At 42.0% G+C, this 15,549-nt stretch overlaps 1 protein-coding gene across 8 annotated transcripts in view; it reads right to left on the bottom strand.

Moving 5' to 3' along the window:
• Positions 1-15,549, bottom strand: part of DISC1 (DISC1 scaffold protein) — a 415,293-nt gene that overhangs the window by 273,582 nt on the left and 126,162 nt on the right. The gene's annotated exons all lie outside the window — the stretch shown is intronic.

Here is a 15,549-nt window from a genome sequence, read left to right as displayed (position 1 = left end):
AGGGTTTCAGAAGATTTTCTCCCACAATCAGCTTTAATCACAGAGAAATACACTTCTTGCAGAGCCCACATCACATTTTTTTTTATTCCCAGCACTTATCACAGTGTTGAACTTAATAAAATTAGGCCAAGAGTTCTAGAAAATGCAACTGAGCTCCTGGCAGAATTTTCACTTGATTAACTTTCTTCTTAATTTTTTTTTTTTTTTTTTTTTTTTTAGATAATGTCTTACTGCGACACCCAGGCTGGAAAGCAATGGTGCAATCTCGGCTCACTGTAACCTCAGCTTCCTGGGTTCAAGCAATTCTCCTGCCTCAGCCTCCCAAGTAGCTGGGACTATAGGCGTGTGCCACCATGCCCAGCTAATTTTTGTATTTTTAGCAGAGACAGGGTTTCACCATGTTGGCCAGGCTGGTCTCGAATTCCTGACCTCAAGTGATCCTCCCTCCTCCGCTTCCCAAAGTGCTGGGATTACAGGTGTGAGTCATCGCACCTGGCCCTTAATCTTTTTTAATGTGGCTACTAGATCATTTAAAATTGTGTATATGGCTCACACTAGATTTTATTGGATAGCACTGCCTTGGACTATCCAAACAGGGCCAAATTCCAGAGCTGACCTTGATGGAGATTAAAAGGAGGGGTGACTGATTTGCAGATGCTTGGGTGCGAGCTTCTCAGAAAAAATTTGCTAAAACACTGTCAAAACCACTTAAAATCTTTTAGGTTCCTTCTCTTATTCTTGCTGGAGTTGACATATTTGGTGACAGTGATGCTAGTGAAAATGTGGCACAGGTTTGGGCCTTATGTTGGTGAGCTGTCTTTACAGGAGACTTGTTGGTATTTGTCACCAAAGAATGACAAATTCACCCTTAAAACAATCCATTTCTAATGGAATGCAGGTGGGCAGGAAAACAATTTACCCTAAGCAAAACTACGTCAACAATTCAAGGAAGCTATGTCCAAGAAAACACCATCAACTAAAACTAATAGGCGAACGACAAGTTGGGAAAAATATATTGCTACATATATGGCAGAAAAAGGGATAATATTGCTAATTTATAAAAAGTTATATCAAATTATGAAGGAAAAGACAAGTGCACCAACCAGAAATTCCAAAAAAATGGAATACGGCTGAGCGTGGTGATGCACACCTGTAGTTCCAGCTACCTGGGAGGCCGAGGCAGAGAACTGCTTGAGCCTAGGAATTTGAGACCAACCTGGGCAACATAGCAAGATTCCCCCACCTCAGAAATAAATGAAGTGTTAAGGAAAATGATTATTATCCAAAGTTGTTTTTTTTTTTTTGTAGGGGGGACAAGGTCTAGCTCTGTTGCCCAGGCTGGAGTTCAGTGGCATGATATTGGCTCACTGCAACCTCTGCCTCCCAGGTTCAAGCGATTCTCCTGCCTCAGCCTCCAAAGTAGCTGGGACTACAGGCACGCACCACCACAGCCAGCTAATTTTTGTACTTTTAGTAGAGACGGGGTTTCACCTTGTTGGCCAGGATGGTCTCGATCTCCTGACCTGATGATCCGCCCATCTCGGTCTCCCAAAGTACTGGGATTACAGCCATGAGCCACCAAGCCCAGCCTCCAAAGATAGTTTTAAATGAAAATCCAAACAACATAAAACATCATCTTGCACCTAACAAACTGGCCTGGCAAAGGTTTTCCCAAACCATAAGTCTTTGGTGAGAGTAGGGAATAAGAACGAGACTTAAAATTAAATATAACTTGGGATTCTACATTCCCACATCTAAGTACTGATTGCATGTAAATAATCATAGTTTTACACAAAGATCAGCTACAAAAATCAGGTTTTTTTCTTAGTAGCCCAAGACTGAAAATACTCTAATCGTGCTCCAGCATCAGGACCTCTTAGCAATGCTAAGCAGCCACTAAAATTAGGTCACACAAGAAGATACACTGGCCTGGAAAATGTTCACTATTTATTGCTGTTTTTTCTAAAGCAGGTTTTATGGCAAAAAGTATGAAATGAACCATTGTAAAAATATTAATAACATGTATATAAAATAAAAGAAAAATATTCACCAAAATGCTATCAGCTCTTATCTCTGGGTGGTGGAATCATTTCTTTCCATTGAGCTTTCTAAAGTTTCCATAGTGAGCATGTATCATTTTTACAACTGTAACATAAAATGTTTGCCAACACACACTAAGTAGCTGCACTTTTGATTTAAATATTTTAACATAGCCAATCAGTCTTGTAGCTCTTGAACATGTCTGTGTTTTAAATAAAGCTCATCAATAACATCACCTTCAAGGTCATCTTCCCCTGCAGAGGAGCAGATATCTGTAGCTCTGACACTTGGAGGCATAAACTCAGCATCCTAAAAAGGCCAAATTAAACCTATCCCCTCCTTCCGTGGCATCTCCCACACAGCTAGATCTTGTCTGCCACCTTTGTACTTATTTCAGGGCTCAATGAGGAGAAGCGTGAAGCTGCATGTTCTTATTTATATATTAACACAGGGTCGCACTGCCTCCGCATTTCTTAGAAAAGAAAATGAGTAACTGATCCTAATATATGTTGTGCTATGTTTGTCTCCTTTTACTCCTACCCCATTTCATTCATTCATTCAGAAAAAGAAAAAACATTACTGAGCTTGCCTGGTATGTACTATGGATTGTGCTTGGCTCTGGGGACACAATGCTAAACAGTTCTTGGTTCTTCCATGGAGCAGGAGAGACAAATGCATCAACAGAAAAATTACAAAGCAATGAAGAAATGGGCAATTGCAAGGCATGGACCAATGACGGTAGACTTTAAAGCTGGGGGAGACTCTTCCCCCTTGCTGAGTCTTAACTTGACACTTACGAAATAAGTGAACCAACCAACCATGGTGCAATGAAGCAGGCTTCATACATTTAGAAACAATACTAGAAAATATGTCACCTCAGTTTTTGTAAGTTAGAAAACAGCAGTTACAGAAAAACGAACCTTGCTTTTGTTCCTAAGTCTACCAAAAAGATCAGATTCTCTGAATAATCTTAAAGGTCACTTATTGTAACATATGACATAATTTAGAAATCTATTCTTTGTTTCATATGCTTAAAGGCAAATAGCAGCAGCAAGAAAAATGTTTAAACTGATAATAATAAAATAAAGTACTATGAATCAAGAATGTATTGTTCACCAGACATTATCTTTTGATCACATTCGCTTCTCATTACAGACCTAAGATGAAGATGCTATTATACCGGTTTTGCTGATGAGGAAACCGAGTCCCAGGGGGTCAGGGTCTAGCCCATGGCCATGCAGACAGCAGGAAGCAGAGTTTAGGAGTCAATGCGGATCAGGCTGAGTCTCAGGTTCCTGCTCTTTCCCAGATACCACATGCCATTAGGTTCTCAGCAAGCCCAGAAACTTCCAGCTCCCCTGCCTTCCAGTCACATCCACACACACCCATTGTTTGAGTCCTCTTGGTGGCTATCAGCAGGGCAGTGCAATGTGGAGAGTGCACAGCCTGTGGAGGCAGAGGCCACGCTTTGGGTCTTGGTTCTGCCTTTTTCACACCATGTCACCGCACTTACCTAATCTCTCTGAACCTTACCTTCTTCGTTTTTAAAATAAGAATGACAGTGATGATGATAACAAAAATGGCTTCCCTATGGAGCGAACTATGGGGAAAAAACTGACTTGATAAATGACCACTGAGCATCTCCTGTATACAGACCCCACCTTCACACTGGGGCTGTTTGGGGATGGAGACAGAACACCTCCATCCTCAAGAAGCTTGCTGTTGATCTCCCCAGGATCTCAATGTTTGTATCGGGAAAATGAACACTGTACTCATGTCCAAAGCACTCACTTTCTGATGAAAGATGTGGGCCAGGCATGGTAGCATAAGCCTGTCATCCCAGCACTTTGGGAGGCTGAGGCAGGAGGATCACTTGAGCCCAGGAGTTCTAGTCCAGCCTAGGCAAGATGGTGAGACCTTATCTCTACCAAAAAAAAAAAAAAAAAAACTAAAAATTAGGCACAGTGGCACGTGCTTGTAGTCCCAGCTACTTGGGAGGCTGAAGTGGCAGGATCACTTGAGCCCAGGAGTTAGAGGCTGCAGTGAGCTATGATCATGCTGCTGCACCCCAGCCTAGGCAACAGGGCAATCAATACCACAAAGAAAGGAAAGGAAGGAAGGCAGGAAGGCAGGAAATGCAGGCAGGCAGGCAAGGGAAGGGAAAAGAAAAGAAAAGGAAAGAAAAGAAAAGAAAAGAAGGAAGGAAGGGAAAGAAAGAAGGAAGGAAAGAAAAAGAAAAGGAAAAAGAAAAGAAAGGAAAGAAGAAAGAAAAAAGAAAAGAAAAAGAAAAAAAGATAAAATGTGTCTGAGGATATTTACATGCATCAGAAGAAATGTCTGGAACAAAACCATCCTACTACTGTCAGGTACTGATGTCTGTGGGAACGAAACACACTTCCTCCTCTGGGCTCCAGAGTCTCAGCCTGTTTGCACAGTTCCTCGTTCCTGACTGTGAACCTGGAGGGAAGGGATTGAGCTCATCTCATGGTGAGGACCCCAGTGCCCAGCACTTAGTAGCGGCTTGGCAAATATTTATAGAATGATTCAATGAGTCTGTGTCCTAGAAAATCCAGAAGTCGTTTATATTCACTTTTCTATTGCATTGGATCATTTCTTTGCACTAATTTATTCCCCAATTTGCTCTGCTTATGCTAATAGGACAAGTTTCTTGAATTTCCTAAATAGATACCATCTGGGTCGGGATGAGAGTCATTGAAGGAAATCAACACAGAATTGAAAATTAGCTACAGAGGAGCTACAGGTGGGCAACTGGGAATTCTCTATATTATCATTAATCACATTCATTACTTAATCCATAAGAAAATCCCCTGTGATTAACCAAAACTCTTCTGTCTGTCTCTCATATTCTTACTCCAGGTAGAGAAAGGGATCCACAGATGGCTGAGTGATGGCCCCAGGACACACTGTAGCTCAGTAATGAAGCAAGGGACAGGCTTCCGTCTTTCAAATCTTCTGTCCTCTGAGTCAGGCTTCCTCTCTGTTCTGCAATGTTGTCCCCTTTATATTTAATAATTCTCAATGTGTAATCCCTGATGTCACTGCAAATTAGCATCGCTGCTGTAAACTAATCAGTATGCAAAATGAGCAAATCCCTCAGGGGCAAGAAATAAAAACATGCAGGGTAGAATGTTAGAACAGCACTCAGTGCCAATGGGGATTCAGGTGTCCAAGATCACACCCAGAACCCACAGTTTCATACAGGTCTCCATCGGCACCACCCCAGTATGGGAAAAATCTTGGCCTTTTCCATCAATTATTTAAAGGAGGATAAAATCCATTCATAAAATAAGATCCTACATCACAGAAAAAATTAGCTCCAAATTGCACAGGAAAAATGTTTTCATTCCATTGACAATTTTTACCATGTGACTGTTTGAATGCATATTTCAGGAATATTGAAAAAAGAACGAAGAAATCGTCTAGGTGTCTGTGGTTCCTGTGCCAGCTTGTTAAGGGGTGCACGCCTGTGATGAGCCTACATTGCCACCTCCTTCCCAGCCCAGCACTCAGGCCCCCTGGGGCCTCTAGTGCCCTTGGCATTGCTCAAGAGGCCACCTTCAGAAGGCTTTGCAAGTGAGAATGTTGACAGGGCAAGGAGAAGCCAGGAAATCCACCTGTGAGAAAATCCTGCACCGGAACTGCTAATGACAGTGCTGTGGTTTATGCGTCTTCACATGTAACACAGGAGGTCCTTCTCTGAGACCCCTAATGTTGTCAGAGTACCAGAAAAATTGCTTTGTGCCACTGCTGGAATCGCAGAATTTTAGTCTCAGAAAGGACCAAAACTAACAAGGCCAATGTTCTCATCGTCACAGTTAGAAAAACGCAGTCCTGAGGGAGTGCCACCTTTCAGATGACTATTTCTGGCAACAAGAGTTGGGTATAACTCTTCTGATTAAGGTTGCTAATCGCTGCTCCCTACTGATGACTATCCTATCAAATTTATGTCATACGACTTGTGTGTCCCATCTCTCCCTCTTTGGGAAGATGGTGATAAAGAAGGGGTTTGGGCCAGTCATAGAACCAATGAAGTGCACTTTACACCTAGAAATAGCTTGCTCATTCAATAAACGATGCCCTAAATTACCAAGGCCATTCTGAGAGCACAAAAGAATGTTGTAAAATTGCCAGAGACAATACAGGTAACTTTATAATTCTTCCATATATATATGATTTGGGTCTAAAAAGTAAGGAGCATGGAGAAGTCACATTCCTCGGGAAACTGACTTTCATTGTTTTATACAGTCTTATCCCACTCATAGAAATGACCACCGGGCAAGAGAGACACATGAATATTTATCTGGGTTCATAATAGTTATGCCTGATGCCACTGGCCTCAGGACAGACTTCAGTTGAGTTTGAACAAAGAGGACGATATGGAAGACCTTTATTTGGGAGCTTTTATTTATAATCCAATAGTTCCAAAACAAGTTCTGAGAAGTCCTCTGTGGCTCACAACTTATTTTTCCCCCCTTGTCCTTTCTCCCTTCTCTTATTGAGGCCATGACTAAGGGTCTGGAGTTGGTCTCCTGGGAGTGGGACACAGGGCATGCCACTGTCTCTTGTGGTTCCCCATCTCCTGATCTGATTTGGGGTTCAGAAATATATCCTGGTTTGTTGGTAATAACAAATATTTTTTTCTTAGCAATGAGATCTTGCTCTGTCAGCCAGGCTGGAGTGCAGTGGTGTAATCATAGCTTGCTACAGCCCCAAATTCCTGAGTTCAAGCAATCCTCCTGACTTAGCTTTCCAAGTAGATAGGACTACAGGTACGCACCACTGCATTTGGCTAGTTTTTTTTTTTTTTTTGAGAGATGGGGTCTCACTATGTTGCCCAGGCTTGCCTCAAACTCTTGGTCTCAAGCAATCCTCCTGCCTCAGCCTCCTAAAGAGCTGGGATTACAGGTGTGAGCCACCACATCCAGCCAGTAGTGGTAATTTTCATGTTGTATCATAGCCATCTCATTTTATATCCTGGGTAAAATGTGTCTGTAACAGTTATTTTCTGGTCTCATACAGTGTATCTTGATTCCAATCTCAAGGGCTTAGAGCTGACCATCACTGAATTCTGTGACACTGAATGCTGTGTTAGTCCCTACATGACAACCAAAGGGAAATAAAGAATCACATGTTTCAAAGGCAATTGAGGAGCAATTGGCCAGAGGAAGAATGACTCTGTCCAAAAGCATCATGGTGCTGCACAACATTCATCTTCTCTGTTCCCATCTCAAAGGAAGTATGCTAGTGGGAAATATGTGGACAGGCAAACTGGGGCTCTGCCTTGATAAGCCCCACTGGAAAACCATGATAGATCTTTGTTTTAAACTTTGTTATATTTTGTTTGCTTGAGTTTGAGGTTATCCCCTGGGAAAAGGTCTTCGATAAAGGACATTTTGTTGTGCATGCATACAAACACATACATGCACACACACAATTTCGGTTACAAATAGGACCAGTTTTCACGTACATATTGGTGAAGATCCAGTGGAAAAACGCACGGGGTGTATAGTTAGAGAAATGCAATGTATTCATGAGAAAATTATCTTCCAAATGTGTGATGATAGTAGGCCAACTCTCTCTCTTAGGAGAAAGGAAAAATAACTTTCCTTTGATTGGATGGAAGACACAGTAGGAACAGAAGCCTCTCTCTTCTCTTCTGATCCCTGTTGTCACAGGATATTGACGTAGAAATTTCCTGTTGCTCCAGAGTTGGAAACTAAAGCTGAAGGACACAGACCTAAACGCTCTGCATTCTGAATCTCTAATGACGGAGTGGAGCATCCTACCCCTGGGGTTGCTCAACCAGCACCTCTGCAATCAACCACCACTCTCAATACCCACCCACCTGTTGGCCATGTAGGAAATGGGTCTTCATGAGAGACGCGTTTTTCTCCCCTACCCCATGGTTTGCCTATCCAAATCTGGCCCACATGGGAGTAAACTCTTCTACTCAAACCCAGTGGGAAAAAAAAAATCCACTAGATTCACTCATAAAGATTGGGGGTGCCCTGCAAGAAGGAAGACTGACATCTAATTCTCCAACGTGGATATCTGTCTATATTTAGGTTCTCTTAACAGCAGAGCCTGAGACACGGACCTGAGTACAGGTTGTTTTTTGAAGAAGTGATTCCCAAGAAACTAGAGTGAGAAAGAGGAAAATTCAATAAAAGGTTCATTGTGGAGCTGGTCACCACATGGACAAATGGAACCCAATGGTCAAAAGGTTCCTAGTAGTAGGAACCTTCTAGAAAAGAAAAAAAAAAAACAGTGTGGAGCATGCCTCAGAACTGTTCCCTAAGAGGCTGGGTAGGCTGGGGCATTATCCACCCCCACCCCTCCTTACACAGGTTCCGAGGACACCTGTGCAGACAGGCCTGATAAACCTGTTGGGTGCCTGAGTGGAAAGCCGACAGTGAGCACGGTTCCCAGTTGTGGAGGGAATCGGAGGGAGGCCAAGGGATTGGGACACAGGGCACCCAAACTGTCCGCTGCAGCATTGTTTAAGCAACTCACTTCTGATGCGTTGCTGCCCCATAAACCAGGGAAAAAGGAATTAGAGAGACCTAGCAGGGCAGAGAGGGTCTATTATGGGGTGGCCTGAGCATATGCCATTTGTTGTGGCAAAGATACATGAACTTCCCACAGGAATCAAGAGGATATCACAAAAGTTATTCCTCCAACAAGCAAATCCATTGGGCCAGAGGACCCCACAGAAGAGGGGTCAAATGACTTGAGTACCGATATCTGCCCTCAGAGGAACCTAGTTAACCCCTGAAGATAGTTAAAGCTCTCTTGGCTGCTGGCAGGATCTGAACATAACCCAGGGTGCCCTTCTACACGAGTTCAGAGGATTAAACAGTGTTTCTCAAAAGCTGAATTAAACTGTGATTTTTAAGAACAAAGTGACAACAAAAATAATAAAACATAAAGTATCTGATTGTATCTGGATGTTTACAGCTTCTTAAATCTTATCCTAAACTAAATTTTCTTAACCTGGGAACCAAAGACCCTCTAAGGACTGAACGAATAACTCAGGAGATCTGTGAGTCTCCTGAAAATACACTCAATAGTTTTCATATATGTACATGTGTACACGTGGTTTTGCAATAGAGGAAGTCCGTAGCTTTCATCAGCTTCTCAAAATAAATAAATACTTGATCCCAAAAAGGTTAGCAGGCACTTATTTGAGTTATTAATTAGTATTTAACATTGTTCATGTTGATACAACTATTTTATTTCTACAGGAAAAGCACCACTCATTCAAAAATATTATATATACCCCTTGACTCGGAGAGCCTGTGAGAGCGGTTTCTGTCCAGGCTCTGGGCTGTGTGGGCTTCAGCCTGCCACCATGGCCCCCTGGTGGTCACTGTGAAAACAGCAGTAGGTAGCTGGCACACTGAAAGGCAGGTTTTAAAAAAATTTTAGCAACGAGGTGATTGTGTTAATATGCATTAGAAAAATTTCAGAAAGTTAATTTCAACTCATTATTTTCTAGTTACGGTAATAATAAGACAGGTGGATTTAGCAAAACAAAAGCCGAGATAAAACATAAATAACTGAAGTTTAGAAACCAGTGATCTAATTTAACCCCCTCATTTTCTGATGAAGGGAGTGGAGTTTGGAGAGGTTCGATAACTACACCAAGCCATATACAGCTGGTTGGTGAAAGAGAAAGGACCAGAAATGACCTCCTATCCAAGGTTCTGTCAAGATTCTGCGCAACTCCTTCTTGCTGGCAATTTCAGAAGAAAAGCTGAAGGAGCATTTTCCTCTAGGGCAACTGAATCCCAATAAAGTGAAGTCAGTCTCTCTCTCTCTCTCTCTCTCTCGATATTCACATATACGTTTGTGAACCTATATATAGCTACATATGCATATGTGTCACATTCACACATTCAATGAATATAGAATACAGATTATGGGCCAGACACTATTCTAGTCTCTAGAAATAGAAAGATAAATATAATACAGTCTTGTCCTCAAGGAGCTTATCATCTGTCAGAGTAAACAGATATTCAAGAAAAGAGATGTATTTAAGACCTAAGCAGAAGTGAAGTCATTCAAGGTATGCTGTCATTCAAGGGAGAGGCAGTGTGACTGATGAGCAGAGCTTTGCAAGGATATTTGTTTCACTAAGTCTGGAAGAATGGGGAATAGTTGGTAACAACAATGGGGCATGAGCAAGATCATAGAATCTAGAAACATTCAGAACATGGGGGTAACATATAATATTTCAGTAAGTGTCTATTGCAGATGCTGGTAATGTCTAGTTAAATGCTGGGCAGCTGGGCAGGGGCTGGATCGTGAAGACTTTTAATGTCATGCTAAGCAATGTGAATTTTATCCTGCAGGAAATGCGGAGCCATTGAGCATAACGTAATATTTCTATCGTGGCCTTGTGGAAGATGAATGAGAGGTGGTAATAATGGAACCAGAAATACCAGCAAGGAGACCACTGCAATAATCCAGATTTAAAGTGTTAAAGACCAGAACTAAGGCATTGACATGCAGGTGAGACAAGTGAGTGGAAATGAGAGAGACAGACAGTGGACACAACAGGACTTGGTGACCAATGACTGTGGGGAGGGATGGAAAGGGAGGATCCAGAGATGCCTCAGAGTCCTTGCTTGGGTAACTGGGTAAATGGCAGTGAAAGTCACTCAGACTGGGTATATAGGAGAAGGAACTGAATGGGGAGAACAACGGTAAATTTAGTTTAAAAGATAGCAAACTTAGTAAAAGGCAAGGATAAAGAGATAGTAATGTTAAGGATAAAAAGATACTAAATTTAGTAAAAATAAGGGAGATGCTCAATAGAAAACTGAACTGTGGATTGGAATTCTGGAGATAAATCAGGGCTAGAGATAGAAATTTGGGAAAAAATAGTATAGAAACAGTATCTGAAGCCTCAGAGCATTTGAGACCACTGAGAAAGAAGATACAAAGTGAGAAGAGAGGAAAAGCTAGAACAGAAGACAGAAGAACAACAATATTAAAGAGAAAGGGGCTGGGCATGGTGGCTCAGGCCTGTAATCCCAACACTTCAGGAGCCCAAGGTGGAAGAATTGCTTAACCCCAGGAGTTTGAGACCAGCCTGGCCAATAGAGTGAGACTGTCTCAAAAAAAAAAAAAATTAAGAAGAAAGGGAGAGAAGGAGCTCATAAGACATAAAGAAGAATGGCCAGAAATGTAGCAAGAAGACCAGGAAGGGTGAAATCATGAAAGCCAAGGGAAATGGGAGTTTTAAGAATGAATTTATTAAAAATTCTAGACACTGCCATGATACATAGCAGAATAAGAATTGAAAAATGTCTTTTAATTTAGCAAATAGAAAGTCATTGCTGACTTTGGTAGATATTTGAGGAGTGATAGAGATAGAAATCAGGTCACAGTGAGCTCAAAAAGTGAATGGAACATTCACTGGCATAGTATACAGACAACTCCTGTAAGGAAAAGGAAAGAGGATGATAGCTCAGAAAGTAAGCCAACAGTTAATATTGGCTTGATAAATGTTTAATAAAGGCCTATACTTTTCTGGGGGCCTTATTAGGTCAAACCCCATAAAATGTTTGACAGGTTTCAAACAGTCAAATATAAGAGATGTCTTTATGGTGTAACCTAATATAATTAAGAATGCATGACACTGGCTTTTAGTTAATCATATCCTATCAAAAACTTAGGCAAGACCACAATAAAAGCATCACTCTCTGCTATGGTTTGGATCTGTGTCCCCACCCAAATCTCACGTTGAATTGTAATCCCCAATATTGGAGGTGGGTCCTGGTGGGAGGTGACTAAATCATGGGGATGGATCTTTCATGAATGTTCAACACCATCCCCTGGTGTTCTCGTGATAGAGTTCTCACAAGGTCTGGTTGTTTAAAAGTGAGTAATACCTCCCATTTCTCTCTCTCTTGCTGCTCCAGCCATGTGATATGCTAACTCCCCCTTCACCTTCTGCCATGATTGTAAGTTTCCTAAGGCCTCCCCAGAAGCCAGAGCAGATGCCAGATCATGCTTCCTGTACATCCTGCAGAACTGTGAGCCAATTAAGCCTCTTTTCTTTATAAATTACCCAGTCTTGGGTATTTCTTTATAATAATGTGAAAATGGACTAATACAGAAAATTGGTACCAAGAAGTGGGGCATTGCTATAAAGTAAAGATACCTGAAAATGTAGAACTGGCTTTGGAATTGGGTAATGGGCTGAGGTTGGAAGAGTGTGGATGGCTCAGAAGAAGACACGAAGATGAGGAAAAGTTTGGAAATGCCTAGAAACTGATTGAATGGTTATGACCAAAATGCTGGTAGTGATATGAACAGTGAAAGCCAGGCTGATGAGGTCTCAGATGGAAATGAGAAACTTATTGGGAACTGGAGTAAAGGTCAATTTTGTTATTGCTTAGCAAAGAACTTGGCTGCATTGTGCCCCTGCCCTAGGGAATCTGTGGATCTCTGAACTTGAGATTAATGATTTAGGGTATCTGGTAGAAGACATTTCTAAGCAGCAAAGCATTCAAGATGTGGCCTGGCTGCTTCTAACAACCTATTCTCATATGCATGAGCAAAGAAATGACCTAAAGTTGGAACTTATATTTAAAGAGGAAACTCAAAGCATAAAAGTTTGGAAAATTTGCAGCTTGGCCATGTGGTAGAAAAGAAAAGCCCATTTTCGAGGGAGGAATTCAAGCAGGCTGCAAAAATTTGCATAAGTAAAAAGGAGCTGAGTGCTAATAGCCAAGACAATGGGGAAAAGGCCTCAGAGGCACTTCAGAGACCTTCATGGCAGCCCCTCCCCTCATAGGCTTGGAGGCCGAGGAGGACGGAATGGTTTCATGGGCCAGCCCCAGGGCCCCACTGCTCTGCACAGCCTCAGGACACTGCTCCCCATACTGCTGTCAGTTTTTCCAACTCCAGACATGGCTCAAAGGGGTCCAGATACAGCTTGGACCACTGCTTCTGAGGGTGCAAGCCATAAGCCTTGGCAATTTCCACATGGTGTTAAGCCTGCAGGTGCACAGAGTGCAAGAGTTGAGACTTGGGAGCCTCTGCCTAGGTTTCAGAGGATGTATGGAAAAGTTTGGTTGTCTAGGCAGAAGTCTGCTGCAGGGCAGGACCCCTCATGGAGAACCACTACTAGGGTAATATGGAGGGGGAATGTGGAGTTGGAACCCCACACAGAGTCCCTACTGGGGCACTGCCTAGTGGAGCTGTGAGAAGGGGGCCACCATCCTGCAGACCCTGGAATAGCAGATCCACTGGCAGCTTGCATCCTCAGCATGGAAAAGCTGCAGGCACTCAATGCCAGCCTGTGAGAGCAGCTGCAGCATCTGAACCCTGCAAAGCCACAAGGGCAGGGCTGCCCAAGGTTATGGGAGCCCACTCCTTGCACCAGTGTGCTCTGGATGTGAGACATGGAGTCAAAAGGAGATTATTTTGGAGCTTTAAGATTTAATGACTGCCCTACTGCGTTTCAATTTGCATGGGGCCTACAGCCCCTTTCTTTTGACCAGTTTCTCTCTTTTGGAACAGGAGTATTAACCCAATGTCTATATCTTGGAAGTAACTAACTGTTTTTATATTTTACAGACTCTCACAGGCAGAAGGGACTAGGCTTGTCTCAGATGAGACTTTGGACTTTTGAGTTAATGCTGGAAATGAGTTAAGACTTTGGGGGACTATTGGGAAGGGATGATTGTATTTTGCAATGTGAGAAAAACATGAGATTTGGGGAGAACATGGGTGGAATGATATGGTTTGGATCTGTGTCCCCACCCAAATCTCATGTCAAATTGTAATCCCAAGTGTTGGAGGCAGGGCCTGGTGGGAGATGACTGCATCATGGGGGTGGATACTTCATGAATGGTTTAGCACCATCCTCTGGTGCTATTCTCATGATAGAGTTCTCATGAGATCTGGTTGTTTAAAAGTGTGTGGCACCTCCCTCTTTTCTCTCTCTCTCTTGTTCCTACTCTGGCAATGCAATGTGTGTGCTCCCCTTTCACCTTCCACCATGATTGTAAGTTCACTGAGGCCTCCCCAGAAGCTGAGCAGATGCTACCATCATGCTCCCTGTACAGCCTGCAGAACCATGAGACAATTAACTTCTTTCATTTATAAACTACTCAGTCTCAGTTATTTCTTTATAGCAATGTGAGAATGGACTAATACACTCTCCATCCAAATTGCAGGTACGGTTAAAGAGACAATAATATAGCAGCCTTTGCCAGCCCGGACTTAAAAGGTAGCACAGTGCACTGATTCAGGGCCAAGACGCAAGCCAGACAGTTGGGTTTGTGTCTCCCTCAGCACTCACCTGCTGGTGGATCTGCCTAAGTTTCTTAGCTTCTATTGGGCCTGGTTTCCTCATCCTAAAATTCAGGTATAGATGTAAATACAGATCTCTATACACGTAGATATCAATATATAAAATAATACTACCCCCTAGAATTGTCATGAACATTAAATGAGTTATTCAAATGAATGAATGAGCAAACTGTAGTCTATCCATACAATGGAGTATTATACAGCCTTGAAAGGAAGGAAATTCTGACACATGCTATCAGATGGATGAACATTGAAGACACTATGCTATGAGAAATGTCAGTCACAAAAGAGCAAATATTGTATGATGTCACTTCTATGAGGTACACAGAGTAGTCAAATTCAGAGAAATGGAAATTAGAATGTGGTTGTCAGGGACTGGAAGAGGGGAAGGGATGGGGATTTATTGCTTAATGGGTACAGAGTGTCAGTTGGGGAAGAGGGAAAAGTTCTGGAGATGAATGGTGGTGATGATTGCACAACATTATGATGTATTCAATACCACTGAACTGTACACTTAATGGCTTAATCACTTAATCACCATCACTTAAGATGGTGAATTTTATGTTATGTGTATTTTACCACAATTTTCAAAAATGGAAATAAATTAAATGAGTAACTTCTAAAGCACTTAGTAACTGTTATGAAAGTGTTTGTTAAATAAATAGAAACATAATAAATTAGCTAAATTTATTGTGTCTCAATCTTTGTGCCCTATTTTTACATGCTAAAATTTTCCCAAGACTGGAGTAGACGACAAGAAATAACCCCAAAGATAAAAGAATGAGAGAATTACAGAGAAAGTCAATTTGGGAGTGGCCTCGTGTGTGAAAGAGGAACACACAATGTTGCAATGATGTCTCAATGTCAGATTAGAAAAGAATGAAAATGGTGAGGTGAAATTCACTCTCTATTGAAGAGAACCATGAAAAAGTTCACTAAGCAAATAGTTATAAGGAAGCACCTACCAGGCGCCATTCACTCTGCTACATGCTACTGGCAAAACTGAAAGTAATTGGTCTCACTGTGCAGGCAGGCTTCAGGGAGGTACCAAGATAAACTAAATGTATAATGCCATGTACACTTAATAGGAATAGGCCAGAAAATCTTGTGATTGTCAGGGCCAGTTGGAAGTGGGAAATAAAGTGGAATTGTTGTGGC

This window comes from Gorilla gorilla, chromosome 1 (genome assembly GCF_029281585.2).
Source record: "Gorilla gorilla gorilla isolate KB3781 chromosome 1, NHGRI_mGorGor1-v2.1_pri, whole genome shotgun sequence".
In the NCBI taxonomy this organism is placed as follows: domain Eukaryota; kingdom Metazoa; phylum Chordata; class Mammalia; order Primates; family Hominidae; genus Gorilla; species Gorilla gorilla.
The sequence above is the reverse complement of the archived record's forward strand: the minus strand, read 5'-3'. Positions and strand labels throughout refer to the sequence as shown.